Source organism: Notamacropus eugenii, chromosome 3, assembly GCF_028372415.1.
Source record: "Notamacropus eugenii isolate mMacEug1 chromosome 3, mMacEug1.pri_v2, whole genome shotgun sequence".
Classification (NCBI taxonomy): Eukaryota; Metazoa; Chordata; class Mammalia; order Diprotodontia; family Macropodidae; genus Notamacropus; species Notamacropus eugenii.
In genome coordinates, this window is record NC_092874.1 from 372128608 (window position 1) to 372149034 (window position 20427).

Below are 20427 nucleotides of genomic sequence, written 5' to 3' on the forward strand. Positions count from 1 at the left end.
ATAAAGGATGGGTATTACCTCAATTTTCAGTTCTTTGCCACCCCAAAAAGAGTTGCTATAAATATTTTTGTGCATTTAGGTCCTTTTCCCTTTTCTTTGATCTCTTTGGGGTATAGACCTAGTAGTGGTATTGCTGTATCAAATACAGAGTTTTACAGCCGTTTGAGCATTGCTCCAAATGGGTCTCCAGGGTGCTTGAATCAGTTTACAAGTTCACCAACAAGGCCTTAGTGTCCCAATTTTTCCATATCTCCAGCATTTGTCATTTTTTTTCTGTTATAGTAGTCAATCTGATAAGTGTGAAGGGTACCTCCAAATTATTTTAATTTGCATTTCTCTAATTAATAGTGATTTAGATAATCTCTAATTAATAGAGATTTAGATTATAAATTTAGATTTATAGATCCTATGACTATAGATAGCTTTGATTTCTTCATCTGATTTGACTTCTTCACCTCTTCATAGCCTTTGACCATTTACCAATTGGGGAATAACTAATACTCTTACAAATTTGACTCAGTTCTCTACATGTTTGGGAAATATCACCTTTATCAGAGAAACTTAAATTTTTTTCTAATCTTGGCTGTATTGGTTTTGTTTGTGCAAAACCTTTTTAATTTGGTGTCATAAAGTTATTTTTCTTTTCTCTGTATCTATTATGCTCTTTCCAAACTGAACTATTCTCCCTTTCTCAGTCCATACCTACTCCCTAACATGCACCATTGTTCAAGCTATTACCCATCCCTGAAATTCCTTCCCTCACCTTCTTAACATGCTTTTGATTGTTAATTCCTTAATGCTTTTATATAGCATCATATATAATAGCTATCTATCTCTTTGCCTTGATCAACTAGATTATAAACTCTGTAAAGGGAAAAATTGTGCCCTCCCTATACTTTATCTCTCCCTCAAGATCTAGCCCAAATCTCTGTGTACAGTAGGTGGTTAATAAATGTTAACTTTTTACATGAGGATCTGGGTAAAATTTAGAATATGAAACAATAATTCTGTATTCATGTTTCCTCAATTCCAGGAATATCAATATCTACTCATTTTTCTTTTATTTTAAATGCTTTATTGATACCTTCTACTGTTTTTTCTTTTAAACAAAACATTTACTTCTTCATTCCTCTCCAATAGAATTCTTTTTAACAAAGAAAATTAGTTTATTAAAGCCAATTAAAAAGAGAAACTAATATCTGACAAAGTATGCAATGATTCTATACCTTTAGTCTATGATCTTTCCACCAACCTTCTGGAAATAAGAATGGTTTTTTGAATGCTTATGTCTTTTCATTCTATTTTCACTTCCATTCTTGTTTTCAAGAATATGAAAGGCTATAAGGTAAAAGAGGCATTAGATGCATTCTGTTTAGCCCTACAGGACAGAACCAAGAAGAAATCGGTAGAAGTTATAAAAAGGATAATTTGGGCTTAATGTCAGGAAAATGAAACAGAATAATTTGATCTGTCTGAAGGTGGAGGGAAGTGGGATTCCTCAAGAGGTGTTGACTTTCTGCTTCTTGAAGGTTTGCTAGAAGATTGTGGATAACCACTTGTCAACAATGGCATTATAGGAGTTCTTTTCCTGTATGAATTGAGCTAGATGGATACAGATTCTATAACTGTGTTTATGATCTTTTGTTTTTCCTTATTAAAAGCATTTCAAACTCCTTTGCCTGATATTTGCAGTCTCCTAGAAACTTGTACCATCCTATGTTACCAAACCTCATGTCAGATTACTCTCCTCTGTGTACTATAAGAGTCAGATAGGCCAGACGGTCTCTCAATTGAACAAACCTCCGGTTTTCAACTTGCTGTTCTGTTATTGTGTCAGTTATTCCCTATGCCTAAAAGTTTTTCTCTCTATCTGTTCTCCTTTTGAATTCATAGACAACTTTTACAACCTGATGCCAATGTTACTTCACCTATACGATCATCTCTACCCTTGGGTTAAAGAAAGCAGTTTCACAAGTATGAATGGAACATAAATCATCAATATTCCTATATATTACCAACAAAACACAGAAGGAAGAAACAGAAATGTAAATTCCATTTTAAATAACTACAAATAGTAGAAAATACTTGGGAATTTACCTGCCAAGACAGACCCAGAGATGATGTGATCATAATTACAAAACACTTTTCACACAAATAAAGATGGATCTGTGTGTGTGTGTGTGTGTGTGTGTGTATGTATGTATGTGTGTTCGTCCTTTGTTGCTGAAGAAGACCATGCCATCAGAGAAATGATGACATGACTTGCACTTGACTTTGTTTTGAGTGACAGAGGGCTGTGCAGGTCACCAGCCTTACTTCTCCTTCAGAGCCATCTGAATCCAGTGACCAGATATTCATCAGGATGACTGGAGATGACCCAGGATGAGGCAATTCGGGTTAAGTGACTTGCCCAAGGTCACACAGCTAGTGAGTGTCAAGTGTCTGAGGTGAGATTTGAACTCAAGGCTTCCTGACTCCTGCACTGGTGCTCTATCTATTGCATCACCTAAAGGCAGATCTAAATAATTGGAGAAATAGTAATTGCTCATGGGTAGGCTAAGTTAACGTAATAAAAATGACAATTCTACCAAAGTTAATTTACTTATTCAGTGCCATACCAATCAAACTACCACAGAATTATTTTACAGAACTAGAAAAAAATAACAAAATGGATAGTTTTGATTACATGAAGTTAAAAAGATTTTGTGCAAACAATATACCAAAAATTAGAAGGAAAGGAGAAAAATGGGAAAAAATTGCTAGAGTTTCACCGATCAAGTCCTCATCTTTCAAATGTATAAGAAAGTGAGCCAGATTTATAAAAAAAGATCATTCCCTAATTGGTAAATGGTCAAATGAAATGAAGAAGCTGTTTTCAGAAGAAGAAATCACAGCTATCAAGTTGCAAGAAAAAATACTCTAAATCACTTTTGATTAGAGAAAAACAAATTAAAACAATTCTGAGATACCTCATACTTGTCATATTAGCTAAGATGATAGAAATGGAAAATTACAAATGTTGAAAGGCATATGGAAAAAATGGGACGCTAATGGATTGTGGAATTGTGAACTAATTTACTCATTTTGGAGAGCAGTTTGGAACTATGCTCAAAGGACTATGAAACTGCATTCTCAGAAATACTACCACTAATTCTATATTGAAGAGATCAAAGAAAAGGAAAAAAAAGGTCTTATTTGTACAAAAACATTTATAGCAGTTCTTTTTGTCTTGACAAAGATTTGGAAATTGGGGGATGTTCATTAATTGGGGGCATGTTCATAAAAAAGTTTTGATGTATGATTGGGATGGAATATTATTGTGCTATGAGAAATGATGAATGATGGTGTCAGAAAAGCCTGGGAAGTCTTATATGAACTTATGCAAAGTGAAATGAGCAAAACCAAGAGAACATTATAAGTAACGTAACAATGCAGTTACTGCAGTATTGTAACAATGATCAACCATGAAAGACTTAACTACTCTGATTAAAGCAATGAAAGAAGATAATTCTAAAGAACCCATGATGAAAAATGCTATCCAGCTCCAGAAAGAGAACTGATGAACTCTGAATGCAGATTAAAGTATTTTTTCACCTTATTTTTCTTGTGTGTTTTTTTGTGTGTTTTATTTTGCAATGTGTCTAATATGGGAAATATATTTTTATATGACTTCACATATATAATCAGTGTCATGTTGCTTGCCATCTCAAGTGGGGGAGAAGTAAGATGAAAGGAAAGAAATTGAAACTCAAAAATTTTTAAAAAAGGATGTTACAGTTTCTAAAAATATATTTGGTAAATATTTAATGAAATAAAAATATATATTAGAAAAGTATGAGTGGAAGAGGGATGAAAGTGTGGCTAGACAATAGTTTACCAGAAAAAAAAAACAAACTTCAGATTTAAATGGACTGTTTTTAAAGCACTTTTACAAAGTTGTCTCTTTATACTTTTTCAGACTTATGCTTTACTCCCCTCCACATACTCTGTAATCCAGTCACTCTTCCTTCCTTCCCTCCCTCCTTCCTTCCTTCCTTCCTTCCCTCCCTCCTTCCTTCCTCCCTTCCTTCCTTCCTTCCTTCCTTCCTTCCTTCCTTCCTTCCTTCCTTCCTTCCTTCCTTCCTTCTTTCTCTCCTTCCTTCCTGTCTTCCTACCTTCTTGCCTTCCTTCCAACTTGTATAGATAAACATTCATTTCCCAACTATTTTGCATTTTTTCACTGGCTGCCCCCCATGACTAGAATGCTCTCCCTCCTTTATTCCCCTCTTGACTTCCTTTAAGGTTCAGTTAAAATCCTCCTTCAATAGGTAACCTTTCCTACCCTCCAGTGACTACCCTTTAACTTTCTAATTGACACAGATATCTAGTATGTATATGGTTATTTACACGTCAGGTTGTGAGCTCTTTGTGACACATAGTAAGTGCATAGTAAATGCCTGTTGATTGACTGTAAATCCTGTTATGAGTCACTTCTGTGATATAGTGCTCCCAAAAGTTAACGGAATCTTAGGCTGCACGGAGAGCATAAGTTATAAGCTCTCTGAAGGCAGGGTCTGTTTTGATCTATACATTTATATCTTTAGCGGTGACTATATGGTTCCTGACAATTAGCCCTTAAAAAAGTCTAGTCATTCATTCACTCTTCAAATACAGGAGATTTTGATTCTCTACTGTTCTTTAGAATATTTTTCTTCTTTGCTTCCCTCTTTAAGCATTTCTCCACTTTTAAGAACCATTTAATTCTTCATCATTAGATAGAATTAGAACGTTATTTCTCCAACCCTTTCACCTTCTCCCTTGGCAGGTTGGTTGTTGTCCTTTGGTCTCAAAGTTAACAAAAATGACATCACTGTATTAGGGTCAAGGTACAGTGTATATGACTGCAGCTGAGAGCAGAGAGCTCAGAAAGCTCTACTACAGGTCCTCCATGTGAACTTTTGAAGTGCAGATATTTCTAAATATGTGCATCCCACATTTCTTTTGAACTACTGCAATTTTGTTTTTCTCATAGAGCACAGCACCTTTTTTTGGGTGGGCCTGTGCTGGTGTCTTCCATGTCTACTCTAAAGTTCTTTGAGAGACTTGAGAGTGTTTCTCTATCAATTTTTCTGACCTCCATGTGAACGTTTGCCTTGTGTGAGTTCTCTGTAAAATAGTCTTTTAGGCTGGCGTATGTTGGTATTCCAACAAAGTGGCCAGCCCATCAGAGTTGTGCTCTCTGTAGCAGAGTTTGAATGCTTGGCAGTTCAACTCAAGAAAAGACTTCAGTGTCTGGTACCTTATCTTGCCAGGTGATCTTCAAAATCTTCTTAAAACAATTCCCTCTTGTATTGCATTAACATGTAATTTTTAGCTGGCATTAGAACAAGAATTCTTAACCTGGGGTCCATCGACCCTGCAGATTTGGAGTGAGATTGAATTGGGGTGAATGAACTTACATGAGGGGGGAATTTACATTTTAATTTTCACTAACCCTTTCTATATAGCCATTACTGCTATTAAAATGTATAATTATTAATATTTTGCTAATATATAATATAATACATTAATAATTACTGAGTATGTTAATAGACCTGTGATATTATATAGTATTGATAATTAATTTTAATAATATGATTAAACATTGTTCCAAGAAGGGGTCCATCAGTCTAACCAAAATGACAAAGGGGTCCATGACAGAAAAGAATAAGAATCTCTGCAGTAGAAGAACATCAATATAGCTCAATATCTGCAAGTCACTGAGACTCTCCCCTCAAATTCTGCTTGTTTCAATTGAGATTCTCAGGCTGTTGTAGCTACCTCCCAAGTCCAGCTGAATAATTTCTCCATCTATTCACTATGCAGGATTCTGCTGATTGGGCTCCCTGGGTGAAACATTTTTAGGGTAATTACTCTTCTGTCCCCATTTTTCTGGGGCTTTATCTGGCAGTACTTTATCAGATAGTAGCAGACCTCCCAATTCCTTGATGCAAACTCTAGCTCTCCAGTTTTTATTATCAGTCTTTAGGGGAAAAAATTATTGTAGCCACTTATCTCTTCCTATACTTTTTCTCTTTTGGTCACTGATTAGACTTCCATCTGATATTTTCCATTCGCTGTCTTGTCTCTTATCTTTGTTGCTGCACAATCATCTAGGTGTCTATGAGTATGGATATTTTATTTTCCATTCATCTAGTCCTTTCCCCCTCTTCAATTCATTTTGCTCCACAAAAGAATCCTTTCAAACCACTTCTACTTTTCTCCTTTCTTTAAAACATGCTTCTCTTCTACCCCTCACTTTAATGATTCTTTTATCCTCTTTTGATGCACTGTGGTCTTCTGAAATTGATCTTAATGTGTAGCTATTTTCATAGATTCCTCTACTCCAGAACATTCAGGGGCTTCCCATTCATTATCTTTAGGTTTAAAATATAAACTCTTCTGTTTGTCTTTTTAAGTATTTCAAGAATTTGCTTTCCTTATGAAGTTAAACTCTTCATTCTAGCCAAATTGACCTACTTGATGCTCCTTAGTCTTCTGCCTCCATAACTTTGAACAAACTGTTCCCCATGCCAAAATCTTCTCTCTTGTTATCCCTGTCTCTTGAGACCCCTAGTACCTTCAGGGTTTAGCTCAGATGCTCCCAAGAGGCCTCTCCTGACTTCCCAAGTATAAAGTTTGCTTTCTTCTCAGTCAATGAATATTTTTAAAAAAATTTGTATCTACTTGGTAGACTATAAACTCCATAAGGAGAGGGACAGTCTCACTCACAGTACCTGCTTCAGAGTAAGCATTTAATAAATACTTAACTAATTGATTAATTGAGGAAAATGTGACACTTTCTGTATCTGCCAAAGATGTCTTACTCATCCCATTCTACCTTTCATTCCTGTTTTCCATTTGATCTCCCCATTGTCTCTTTTCTGTGACCAGAGGAGCCTCTACAAACTTATCTTTATTATAAACTTTAAAAATACATATTCCTTCTCTTTCTTTATCTTAAGTGAAATTTGGTTCTTCCTTGAAGACAACATACCTTTCTTTGCCCTGAAGATAGTTCATCTACTTCTACTCCTAGTCCTACTGAACTCATTGAGATATGAAGGCCTCTTTCATTTCAAAATCCACTTCTAGAGTGCTGATAGAAGCATTACTCTTTCTGAGCTTCTTAAACCCGATTTTATCCAAACTTTCCTTGTTGCATCCTTTTAAAATTATTATTTGCATTATTTATTTCCCCTTCCCCAAGATGTAATTGTCCCCTTAAAATATTCAAAACCAGAACCAAGTTCTGTTTGTTTCAGTTTCCTCACCTGGAACAAGGGGATCATAATAGCACATAGATCCCAGACTTGTTGTGAAGGTCAAATAAGGTAATGATTGTAAAATATTTAGCACAACGCCTGGCACATACTAAGTATTATATAAATTAAATTAAAAATTATATAAATAAAATTATTAGTCTTTGGCTACTTTCTTTGATCTCTTTGACAGCTTTTTGCCTCTTTTTGTAGCCTCAGCATTTAGCACATTGCCTGGTACATGGTGGGTGCTCAATAAATGTTTTTTATTGATTAACTGATTGACTCTGCTGACTTTCACCTGTACCACATATTAGCCAACCGCCAGCAAAACTCACATACACATAGATCTTGTCATAACACATAGCTCCTCATCCTTGTTCTCCTCCTCCAAGATATCAACATTCACATTGTTTCCCTCTGACCAAAAACTTTTTTATCTTTTATCTACACTAAATTCCACATGGTAAATAAGTTCTTATTCCTCTCTGAGAGGAATAAGTCTAGTCATTTTACCCCAAATGATCCAATCCATGAGTCTTCTATTACTATACTTGTTTTGCTAACCAGATTGGATTCTCTGATCAGCTGTTTCAGTGCAGGCAATGCTAAAAGGATGAAGTCTTTACCCAATGAAACTTTTTGACATAACTCATGCGAATAACCAACCCCTCTTCTCAGTCTATAAAACATAGAGCTGATAATAGCAGTAAAATGAAAGAGGAGGTGTTTTCCACAAACTTACCTAACCTACGTATTTTTAATTAAAATAAATCAAAGCACTGGAAAGAGAGAAAATAAGTGAATAAATGAATATTTGTTAAACACCTACTATGTTCCAGGTATCATGCTAAACATTTTACAAATATTCTTTAGCTTGATTCTTACAACATCCCAAAGAGGTAGTAGATATTATTACCACTCCCATTTTACAGTTGAAGGAACTGAGTCAAACAGAGTTTAAGTAATTTTGCCAGCATCTTACAGCTAGTAAGTGTCTAAGGACAGATTTGAACTCTGGTCTTCCCAATTCTAGGCTCAAGAATCTCTGTATTGTGCCACCTGAGTAGAAATTATGTATCAAATATGTAGTAATTAAAAATCTACAAGACAGAATGTATAAGAAAAAAATACCACGTGAAGCAAAACCTCTCATGAAATAATATTAAAAAACTGGTAGAGTGCCCCCTCAGCATCCCCACCTTCAAATCATACCATGTCCTTGGCATAGCTGAAATAAACTGCCTTATGCATTTATCATTGCTACCCTCCCCACACTGGCAGCTACTCAGTTGAAACTTTTTACCCCAAAAGAGACAGTAAAGAAATTATTTTCTGTTATCTTAAAAAAAGGAAGAACAAGTAGATGGGGAAAAGGGGGTAAGAAAATGGAAAACAGAACAACAAAGAGCTGACTGGAGTGCTATGAACTTCCGTGCTTGAGATAAAGGTGGCTAGAAACCCATCTTGTGACTGTTTCTTCAAAATTTACACTGGACAATGAAGAGCCTGTCTCCCAGCACGGAAATATCACACGATTATTTCTACTCCTAGTCCTACTCAACTCATTAAGATATGAAAGTGTCCTGGTCTCTTTCATTTCAAAATCCACTTCTAAAGCACTGATAGAAACACTATCCAACATAAGGATAGTGAGGGTATCTCACCTAGGAGGATCCAAGAAGAAGGGGAAAAGCTAAAAACAATTTGAAAAGCAAAAGGTAGAAAGACTGTGTAAAACTCTAATTTCCAAATAGATAACACCACAGTGTCTTAAGATTTAGAAGGGAAAATGAGTAAAAATTCTAAAAGGAGCCCAGACTCCTTAAACAAGTACTATAACAGAAAAAAAGAGGATGAGCAAACTGAATAGATATTTAAGAGTCTAAGAATCAATAAAATAACAAAATAAGCATAGAAAAATTTTAAATGTCAAAGGAGAAATAGAGAAATAAAAACAAAACTACAGAAATGCTAAATAAAACAAAAATTTGATTCTTTGAAAAGATTAAGAACATTGATAAATCCTTAGCTAACCTGATAAAAGTGAGCAGAAAATCAAGTTGGCAAAATTAAAATTAATATTTTTAAAACAATTTTCATGGATTATGACCTGCAATTTAATGCTAAGAACTCCTCTGAGAAAAATATGATTTTAATACTACAAGAAGAGATGAAGCAAAGAAGGAAATTTTTAAACTGACATCACCAATGATTATTAATACAAGAATTTAAAATAAAATATTATCCAAAGTCTGAAGATATATGTATATGTATATATGTATATATACAAATATGTGTATATGTACATATACACACATATATATGTATGTATGTATGCATATATTCACAATCATCAAGTTGGACTTTGTATGGCGTTGGTTGCCAAAATTGTTTAACATCGAGAAAGCAGTTTAGCTAATACTGATAAAAATAAACAAATGAAAAAAACTATAATAGAACCACATGATTTTATGAATAAATGAAAAACTGTGATAAAATGAAACACTCAATTATGCAAAAAATCTAAAAATAATAGGCATAGAAAAGACATTTCACACTGTGATAAAAGCATATGTCTAAAGTTACAACCTAACATTATTTCTATTGGAAAGAAACTAAGAAAAAATATCCAAGTGCCTGTACTGATAATGTGTTTTCACTTATTGTTAATGTAATTTTACTAATTTTACTTCTTAATGGAAAGATCTTTCCTATTCATTAGTAGGTCCATATTACCTACCTGGGTCACATGGAAGTCTGAGTCACACTGAGCCTGTTGTGTTTGGAGCTTACTGAACTGTTGGAGCAGGAAAGGTAGAACAGGAAGGGGCAGATCTGTAGCAGAGCTGAGAAGTTAGTCAATGACTAGTCAGAGCTGGAAAAACAGACAAGCAGGCACAGAAAGGCTCCTGAGTGCTTATTGGCGGGATAGGGGTGGCAGGTGGGGGTGTGTGTGGGGGACAGATAGGGGTGGAGAGAAAGAAGGCTTGGAAATGCCTTTGTGCCCTGCAATGCTAATGTGTATTGACTTCTTGGTTACTATGACAGATTTGGCTTTCTGGTGTTGGAATTTGGCTTTCTGATGTCTAAATAAATGTTTTTCTTCTGCCTTCTAGAGAGTCTGTTATACTTTGCAATTCAGAATTATGCTGGCATATTCATAGTTGCCCTCCATACTGTGAATATTGCCTGGGTGATACAGTGCCATATTTAATCATTTATCATCCTTGTATTCATGCTTTTTTTATATTCTGATTTGTAAAACCCTTTTCAGGTCTTACCCCCTTATAGTAAGACTCATAATTGATACCCTAACTAATCTCCTTTTCTTTGGTTTTTACATATTTCAATTCTTACTCTATGCTGGGGCTATATAAATCTAACCCAAATATCTCTTAAATTTTTGTTAACATTCATTTGTTAAAATGTCAATATTTCTGAAAGAAAAGTCCACTAAAATTAGTTATATTTAATTACCTTCCTTTCCAGTGTTTTTCATTTTTGCTTCCTTTTGCAATTACTTCCCTTCCACTTCCATTTCTAAAACCCTCATTCATGTCTTTTTCCCCTCATGCTTAGGCTTTTGCAATACACTCTCTGAGTAGTCTCCTGTTCTTTGATTTCTGTACCCTCCAATCCAGTTGTTTGGAGGGTGTGAAAATTCTATGCTAGATTAACTTTCACATATAACTCTTTAATTATGTCACTAATCTAATTTTTAGAAATGTCAGTATGTCTTAAAGGTGTTCTTCCCCCAAGGGATGGGAGATTAGTATCCTCAATTGTCCTACTTCCTCTCTTCCTGAATTTTTTGACTATGCCCATTTCAGATTCATTGACTTTTCACCTAAAGCAAATCTCAGTGGCTAGAGTCTCTTACTTTTTAAACACATATTGTCTCTTCTATCTATCACTGAATCAAACCAGAGACTCAAATTGGATGGGATTTTAGAAAACATCTAGTTTAATTCCTTCCTCTTACAAATGGAGAATATATTTGAATACATATTCAGCATATGAATATGTATTTATATTCAATATGTGAATACCAGGCACTATATCCACAATAGATTGTCATTCTACTTCTTGGACATTTTCAATACCAGGAAACTCTCAAAGGAGTCTATTCCCCTCTTTAAAATTTTCTTTTGCGTTTTTTTCTCTTGGTTTGCTTAGTTGCTTGCAATTTCCACCAGTCCTACCCCCTGCCCCCATACTGAGCCAAAATCTGTCTCTCTGTAACATCTACCCATTGGTCCTAATTATAACCAGGACACATTCATACAGCATTTAATTGCTCTTTCTCATGACAGAGGCAACTATTTTAAAGCAACTATCATATTTCACAATTCTTTGCTTGGATCCAATTTCCTAATTTACTCCATTGATTCTTAGAATGGCATAAGTCAAAAGTCCTGGGTCCTAATCCCACTGGAGATACTTAATAATTGTATGGTCATGAGTGAATAAATTAATTTCTCAGAACTTTTTTTTTTTACCTGTAAAATGGGTATAATACCATTTATACCATCTACTTCACCTGGGTATTGTGAGGAAAGTGCTTTATAAACCTTGAAGCACCACATGTACAAACATGAGTTCTTGCTCCCTTCATTATCTGGTTTCCTTTCCCACTATTGTTTTGAGTTTCTCGATGTCTTTTTCAAAATGTGACATTTAACAATAAGTATAGATTAAGCTAATCTCAGAGAAAACAAGCTTGCTCTCAAGAAATTTACATTCTTTTGGGGCAGACAACATGAAAATACATGCATGCATATAAGAAACAGTGATTAGAAGGAAGCTAACCTTAGAAGGGGAAAATTGAAGACCTTTCAAGTGATCACAGTAATAGAATATAGTAAAACTATAAAAATAACTCATTGATATCTTTATTAGTATTGTACAAAATTAATAGGATTCTTTTTTTTTTTTTTTTTTAGCTACACATATGCGTGACGCCTTTTGGCTCCATCCAGCCATAAGAGCAAATTTAACATTTGCAAAGTCATTCACGTTCATGATAAACTTCCCTATATCTAGCAAAAACTCTCTTTTTCTTTCTACAACATTCTTCTCTTGCAGTCAATTTTTATGTCAACTTAATTATTATCTCCCTTAATCAGAGGCTAACATTTCCATTACATTTTAAAATGAATTTTAATGATTCTGTGAACGTTAGAGAGTCTCTTCCTGAATTTGACCTTCCTGATAATTTATTAAAAAAGAACACGTTGGGGGCGGAGCCAAGATGGCGGAGTAGAAAGAAGCATATATGCTATCTCCGAACCCACTGCCCAAAAAATATCTGTAAAAAAAGAACCACTGGCAAATTCTGGAGCAGCAGAAGCCACAGAACAATCTCTGGAGATTTCTGCTCCAGAGAGCCTGAAAACCTCTTGCAAAAGGTCCCTAGTGCCCCGGACCCGGAGCAGAGCCCAACCCTGCCTCAGCAGTGCGGCGTGGAAAGGAGTGGATCTGAGCAGGCTTCAGGGATGGAATCTCCAGCGGCCGCGCGGGTCCCCCACCCACAGGTGACAAGGGTTGGTGAGAGGGTCTCTTTGGCAGGTTGAGAGGGTTGTGGGGTGCCCCCATAACTCAGGACCCCTCGGGAGGCAGCAGCGGAGGCAGGAGCAGACCAGGGCTCCCCAAGCAGGCAGGAGCCCGGATCCATTGTTGAAGGTCTCTGCATAAACCCCCTGAGGGAACTGAGCCCAAGAGGCGGCCCTGCCCCCACCTGAGCACCTGAACTTAATCTCACACTGAATAGCAGCCCTGCCCCTGCCCCAAGCCCTGAGTCTGGGGAGCTGCATTTGAATCTCAGACCTCAAGCACTGTCTGGGAGGATCTGGAGGCAAGGTGGGGGTGGAGAGGACACTCAGAAGTCAAGTCACTGGCTGGGAAAATGCCCAGAAAAGGGAAAAAAATAAGACTATAGAAGATTACTTTCTTGGTGAACAGGCATTTCCTCCCTTCCTTTCTGATGAGGAAGAACAATGCTTACCATCAGGGAAAGAAACAGAAGTCAAGGGCTTCTGTATCCCAGCCCACTCAATGGGCTCAGGCCATGGAAGAGCTCAAAAAGAATTTTGAAAATCAAGTTAGAGAGGTGAAGGAAAAACCGGGAAGAGAAAAGAGTGACATGCAAGCAAAGCATGAAAAACAAGTAAACACCCTGCTAAAGGAGACCCCCAAAAATGCTGAAGAAAATAACACCTTAAAAAATAGGCTAACTCAATTGACAAAAGAGGTTCAAAAAGCCAATGAGGAGAAGAATGCTTTCAAAAGCAGAATTAGCCAAATGGAAAAGGAGATTCAAAAGCTCACTGAAGAAAACAGTTCTTTCAAAGTTAGAATGGAACAGATGGAGGCTAATGACTTTATGAGAAACCAAGAAATCACAAAACAAAACCAAAAGAATGACAAAATGGAAGATAATGTGAAATATCTCATGGGAAAAACAACTGACCTGGAGAATAGATCCAGGAGAGACAATTTAAAAATTATGGGCCTACCTGAAAGCCATGATCAAAAAAAGAGCCTAGACATCATCTTTCATGAAATTATCAAGGAAAACTGCCCTGAGATTCTAGAACCAGAGGGCAAAATAAGTATTCAAGGAATCCACAGACCACCTCCTGAAAGAGAACCAAAAAGAGGAACTCCTAGGAACATTGTGGCCAAATTCCAGAGTTCCCAGGTCAAGGAGAAAATATTGCAAGCAGCTAGAAAGAAACAATTCAAGTATTGTGGAAATACAATCAGGATAACACAAGATCTAGCAGCTTCTACATTAAGGGATCGAAGGGCATGGAATAGGATATTCCAGAAGTCAAAGGAACTAGGACTAAAACCAAGAATCACCTACCCAGAAAAACTGAGTCTAATACTTCAGGGGAAAAATTGGTCTTTCAATGAAATAGAGGACTTTCAAGCATTCTTGATGAAAAGACCAGAGCTGAAAAGAAAATTTGACTTTCAAACACAAGAATGAAGAGAAGCGTGAAAAGGTGAACAGCAAAGAGAAGTCATAAAGGACTTACTAAAGTTGAACTGTTTACATTTCTACATGGAAAGACAATATTTGTAACTCTTGAAACTTTTCAGTATCTGGGTACTAGGTGGGATTACACACACACACATGCACATGCACATGCACACACACATAGAGACAGAGTGCACAGAGTGAATTGAAGAGGATGGGATCATATCTTAAAAAAATGAAATCAAGCAGTGAGAGAGAAATATACTGGGAGGAGAAAGGGAGAAATGGAATGGGGCAAATTATCTTTCATAAAAGAGGCAAGTAAAAGACTTATTAGTGGAGGGATAAAGAGGGGAGGGGAGAGAAAAACATGAAGTTTACTCTCATCACATCCCACTAAAGGAAGGAATAAAATGCACACTCATTTTGGTATGAAAACCTATACAGGAAAGTGGGGGATAAGGGGATAAGCAGGGTGGGGGGAATGATGGAAGGGAGGACATGGGGAGGAGGGAGCAATTTGAGGTCAACACTCATGGGGAGGGACAGGATCAAAAGAGAGAACAGAAGTAATTGGGGACAGGATAGGATGGAGGGAAATATAATTAGTTCTTACACAACACTACTTTTATGGAAGTCATTTGCAAAACTACACAGATTTGGGCTATATTGAATTGCTTGCCTTCCAAAGGGAAGGGGTAGGAAGGGAGGGAGGAATAGAAGTTGGAACTCAAAGTTTTAGGAACAACTCTCGAGTATTGTTCTTGCCACTAGGAAATAAGAAATACAGGTAAAGGGGTATAGGATGGAGACAAGGGCAGAGAGGGATGATAGAAGAGAGGGCAGATTGGCAGACAGGGGCAATTAGAATGCTCGGTGTTTTGGGGTGGGGGGAGGGGACAAAAGGGGAGAAAATTTGGAACCCAAAATTTTGTGAAAATGAATGTTAAAAGTTAAAGAAAGAAAGAAAGAAAGAAAAAAGAACACGTCTATTCTATAAAATGCTGACTCTGTACTGACACTAAAAATCATCACAATGAAGCTTTTACCTTCTAATGACAACCAATCAACCTTTTAGTATCTTAAAAGAAGATGCAAACTAAGCAAAAATTTAAAACCTTGTAATTCACCTTCCTTGGGTCTCCAAAAATTTCCCTGCTAGCTTCCCAAAGCTATTCCTCAAGAATATAGCACAACGGAGCCAAATAGCCTGCAGACTTCAGGAATAGGGGTATTATGAGAACTACAGTGCCACAGCTGCCAGCCTCTTTCTTTCTCTCCCTTTCTTTTTCTTCTCAGCCTTGTCCTGACCACATGATACAAGTTAAAGCAGTCATTTTTAAAGCAATTTGGTATCTGTCAAAACTATAGAAAAGCTAATAGAGCAAATTGAATAAGACAAATAAAAGACAGCTTTATGCAGTGCCTGGTTCATAGTAGGTATTTAATAATTATGGACTGTTTACTTGTGTCTGACTCTTTGTGACCTGTTTTGGGTTTTCTTGGCAAAGTACTGGAGTGGCTTGCCATTTCTTTCTCAAGCTCACTTTATAGATGAGGAAACTGAGGCAAAGAGGGTGAAGTACTTGCCCAGGGTCACACGGCTAGTAAATGTCTGGGGCAAGATTTGAACTCATGAAGATGAGTCTTCCTGACTCCAGGTCTGGCACTCTATTCACTATTAACTACATGCAATTGTGAATTGTGGTACAGTGTTCAATAAATTCAGAAACACTAAATACTGGAGGTAGGAATTCTATATGATTAAAACTTCTTGGGAAAACTAGAAAGGGTTACGGAAAAAATTTGGCCATGTGCTATAAAAACCTTCAAATAAAAATAAGTCATTAATATAAAAGGTAATTTTTTAAAGTTGAAGGGAAAAAAGGAGAGATATCTTATACAAATATGGCAGTGATCATAAATATAAAATGTTGTAACAAAAAAAAAAAGATTCTACCTGAAAGATAGTCTTGGTAGCCAGTGATAGATATATTGGAAAATAGAGCAAAACATTCTAAACAGCATGGAGAAGGAAAGGGAGATGTAGAATAGAACAATTTATTATTATCTACTTAAACTTTGAAGCACTGTTTAAAAAGATGTGTTGCCAACTTCAGCAATTCTTGACAGTTTTAAACAAGAAGTTGCCTTAGAAATTGAATCGGTTCATAGTTTTCAAGAAAGATAGTGCCAAACAAAACTGTATTCTCTCGGTTTCCATGTTGTTTTTATTTGTTTTGGATCAGAGTTATTAATTGGCAAGAATAATCAATAGAAATTTGTGATTTTTGAGCTGTAGTCACTTCTGGCTCCTCAAATCTGGGAACACATTGCCTCATATTTGTTTTTGATTGTGGCTGGCAGTCATTCACAAAATGGTGGGAAATTCTATTGTGTGATTGGTAGATGAAGTTTTAGAGTGTTGTTGCGACTCTATTTTCACAAGAACAGTTTTTGTGCTTCTTGATATTACAGTCATATCAGTGTTATAGCTCAGTCAAAAGTTATCAAGCATTTTCCTCTTGTCTTGTTGCAGTCAAGGTCTAAGACAAGCAGATACAACAGGGTGTTAGGGAGGAGAAGGCATTTTATAATTTCCAGTATTATGTCAGCAAAAGTCAGTCATGGACCTATTTGCATTATAAAACAATCCAATCTTTAGCAACATACCATGAACTATTCTAATAATAGGAAAGTCGGTCTTCAAGTGAACAAAATCCAATCTTTTTTTCCCTCCAAAAAGTCTGCTTCATCAGGAAAACTTTAGAAGTTTTGGGATCTGACCTATTGAACTAAGAGGTCTTAAGCTTGGCACTACCTACAAGAAATTTCCAAAGCTAGTGTTGCCTAGGAAATCTCCCTTCTCTGTGAAAACTAAAATTTGAGGCCATGTAATGTAGAAAAGCTGAAGTCCTGTCAAAGAGGAATAATGTACTTTAGCTAACCTCTCAGATTATGTGCTGAGATAATATGACTGTGGGAGACCACCCAGGAGACTTTTTCCTTAATTCACCATTACTAGTTATGATGGTAAGGCATGAAAATAAAATTCCCCCAGCTTCTATCAACCAATCAATAGAAGTTTCCTGTATTCCATCAGTTTAATTGAGAAACTCTTAAATTTGATCAAGAATTAACAATAATCCATGCTTTACAGTCAGCCAATCAATGTTTATTAAATATCTACTATCTTCTAGACACTGTCCTACGCAGCCTCTTCTCTCAAAGAACTTAATGAACATAGATAAGCCAACCAAAAATAAAAGGCATGGATGATTATTATGGGAGATACAATGTATATATATATATACAAGCAAAATAAATACCTAAAAAAATTTATTTTCATGGTGATGGTGGTAGAAACCCTAGAAGCTTGAGGGATCAGGAAGGCTACATATAAAAAATGAAGCTTGAGCTGAGCTTTGAAGGAAACCAAACGCAGAGGTGAGAAGTTAGTGCATTCTAGAAGTGGTAGATAATCTATGCCTAGGGACAGCACATAGAGTATCATGGGTGGGGAAGAGCAAAAAGGCCTGGATAATGGAATGTGTGAAGGGGAATACTATATAATAAGAATCTAAAGGTAGGTTTAAGTCAGATTGTGAAAATTTATTGAGAAATATCTCAAATTGATCAGGAACTCTGCTGAGTCATATTCCCTTATAGAAGAAACTAGGGGCATTTATTCTATAGAAGAGAATGCTTATGGGCATGTGATGTTATCTTCAAATATTGGAAGTTCTCCCACATGGAAGATTGACCAGCTTGTTCTTTTTTGCTACAGAGAAAGCCAGAACCAAATTGATAGAAATTATTGGGAAACAAATTTTTGTCTCAATATAAAGAAGAGCTGCCTAACAATCATTTCCAGTGCCTGGAAATGAAATGTATGCCTCATGATATATTGAGTTCCTTGTCACTGGAAGTTTACACGGGGAGCCAGGATGATCACTTGCCAAGAATTTGTGGATTGGAATTGAAGCATTCATTATAGATTGGGCTCAGTGATTTATACGGTCTCTTCCAGCTCTAAGATTTTAGGATTCTATGAACTGCAGATTGAATTACTGCTGTGCTTTGGAAGGACCAGATTCAAAGATAAGAGTTTACCTTCCCATCCCATTCATAGCAAAGTTAGATACAGAATCTTCTTTCTTTTGTAGGGACTCTGATGAGCTGGCACTTAACATTGGACAGTCCTCAGGTTTTTATCCTGAGGAAAGGAAAATCAAGAGCTTTGTTAATTAAAGAACTAAACTCTGGAATTTGACTCCTAGAGCATCAGATGAGCCAGGGAACAGAATATACAGAGAGAGATGCAAAGCTCATATCTCTTCATGTTGGCCTTCACTGACCTGGAATGAGTCATATTGGTATCCTTGGCTGGTTACCAAGGGGAAAAGATAATATTCTGTTTCTCAATTACATTATTTTAGACTAACAACCTCCACTGTCCAATGACCTTGGGACTTTGGTGAATGGTACCATGGAAGATAAAGAATAAAAAGAAAAAAAAATGCGGTTTCTTTTCCCCCCAAGATCCTAAATTTCTGCTTTGAAAGTGCTGTTGAAAGTTTAAGGTTCCCAAGAAAATGCATTTCTTTAGCTGGTTTTCTGAAGAAAGTAAGTGTGCCAATGAAGGTCTTAAGTATGTTGCTCAACAGGAAAAATCAGGATGGTAGAAAACTTTTGGCACAGTAAGTTGGTACCTTATTTTCAATGCCTAATAGATCTTGTGGTTTGGAAGCTTCAAAAAGTGGGACTGAAATATTATACAAAGGTCTTAGAGATTAAGGTTCTGAATAATGCAATATCAACATTTTTTTTTTCCTGCTGGGGTTTGAAGTACCAAGCATAATGATAATAAAAGTCAATGTTTATACAGCACTTTCCTCCCAACAAACCCATGAGTTTGGTAGTTCATGTTTTATTATTCTCATTTCACTGATGAGAAAAAAGAGACCGAGAGAGCAGAGCAATACTTTGTTCTGGGGAAAAAAGCTTATAAATATAAGAACCGGATTTTGAACCCGGGCTTTCTGATTTTGAGTACTGAGGACGGGAGCATACTGCCTCAGTTAGCTACCTGCCTCACCATGTCCTATTCTAAGATGAATTAGATTTAGAGCTGAAATAGACCTTAAAGGCCATCTACTTCAATTCCCTCATTTTACAGATGAGGAAACTTAGGCATAGAGGAGTTAAGTGATTTGTCCTAAGGCCATCCAGGTAGTGCTAAGATGGGAGCCAAGGTCCATTGATTTCAAATCCAGTGTTCTTTCTGATATACTGCATGACATATGTTACCTACCACTTTTAAATTCAGATGTTAGAGCAAACAAAGATGTGATATTCATATGTGTTTTAAAGAATATCTTTATCTCTTCCATGATACTTCTCTCCTAAAATACATATTCAGAACTGCTTTCATAGAGTGAAAGACAGGTAAAGCAGTCTTGGACTATCTTCACATGTAGAGAAGACCCATTATCCAGGGGCACAGTGGATAGAGTCCTGGGTCTGGAGTCAGGAAGTCTCATTTCATGAGTTCAAATCTGGTCACAGACACAGATAGCTGTGTGACCTTGGGCAAATCATTTAACCTGTTTGCCTCAGTTTCCTTATCTGTAAAATGATCTGCAGAAGGAAAAGGCAAACCATTCCATGATCTTTGCCAAGAAAACCCCAAATGGGGTCATGAAGAGTCAGACTCAGATGAAAAAGACAACAGAAATCAGTTTGTCAGGCAGCTGGTCAGATATTGCCCTTTGTTCAAATCCTGCCTCAGATACTTGCTCCCTATATGGCCTTGGGCAAATCACTAACTTCCCTGGCCCTCAATTTCCTTAACTGGAAAATTAAGTAGGGTTGGATTAGAAGACCTCTTAGGTTTCTTCCAGTGTAGGTCTTTGATCACTTGTAGCAAGTCACTGACTGATAAATGTGAAAAATTCACAGATATGCGAATTGTCTTTTTGAGTTGCCTGACTTTCATCTTAAAGATCTATTTTAATTAATTAAAATATTTTAAAACTTTTTTTGGGCTTTATCACCCACATTTTCCAATATATTTAACATAGAATTTATTTTACTCTAGATACCAGATGTCATAAAATCTTTTTATAATAGCTGCTTTGAAAAAGACCAAGTCACAAT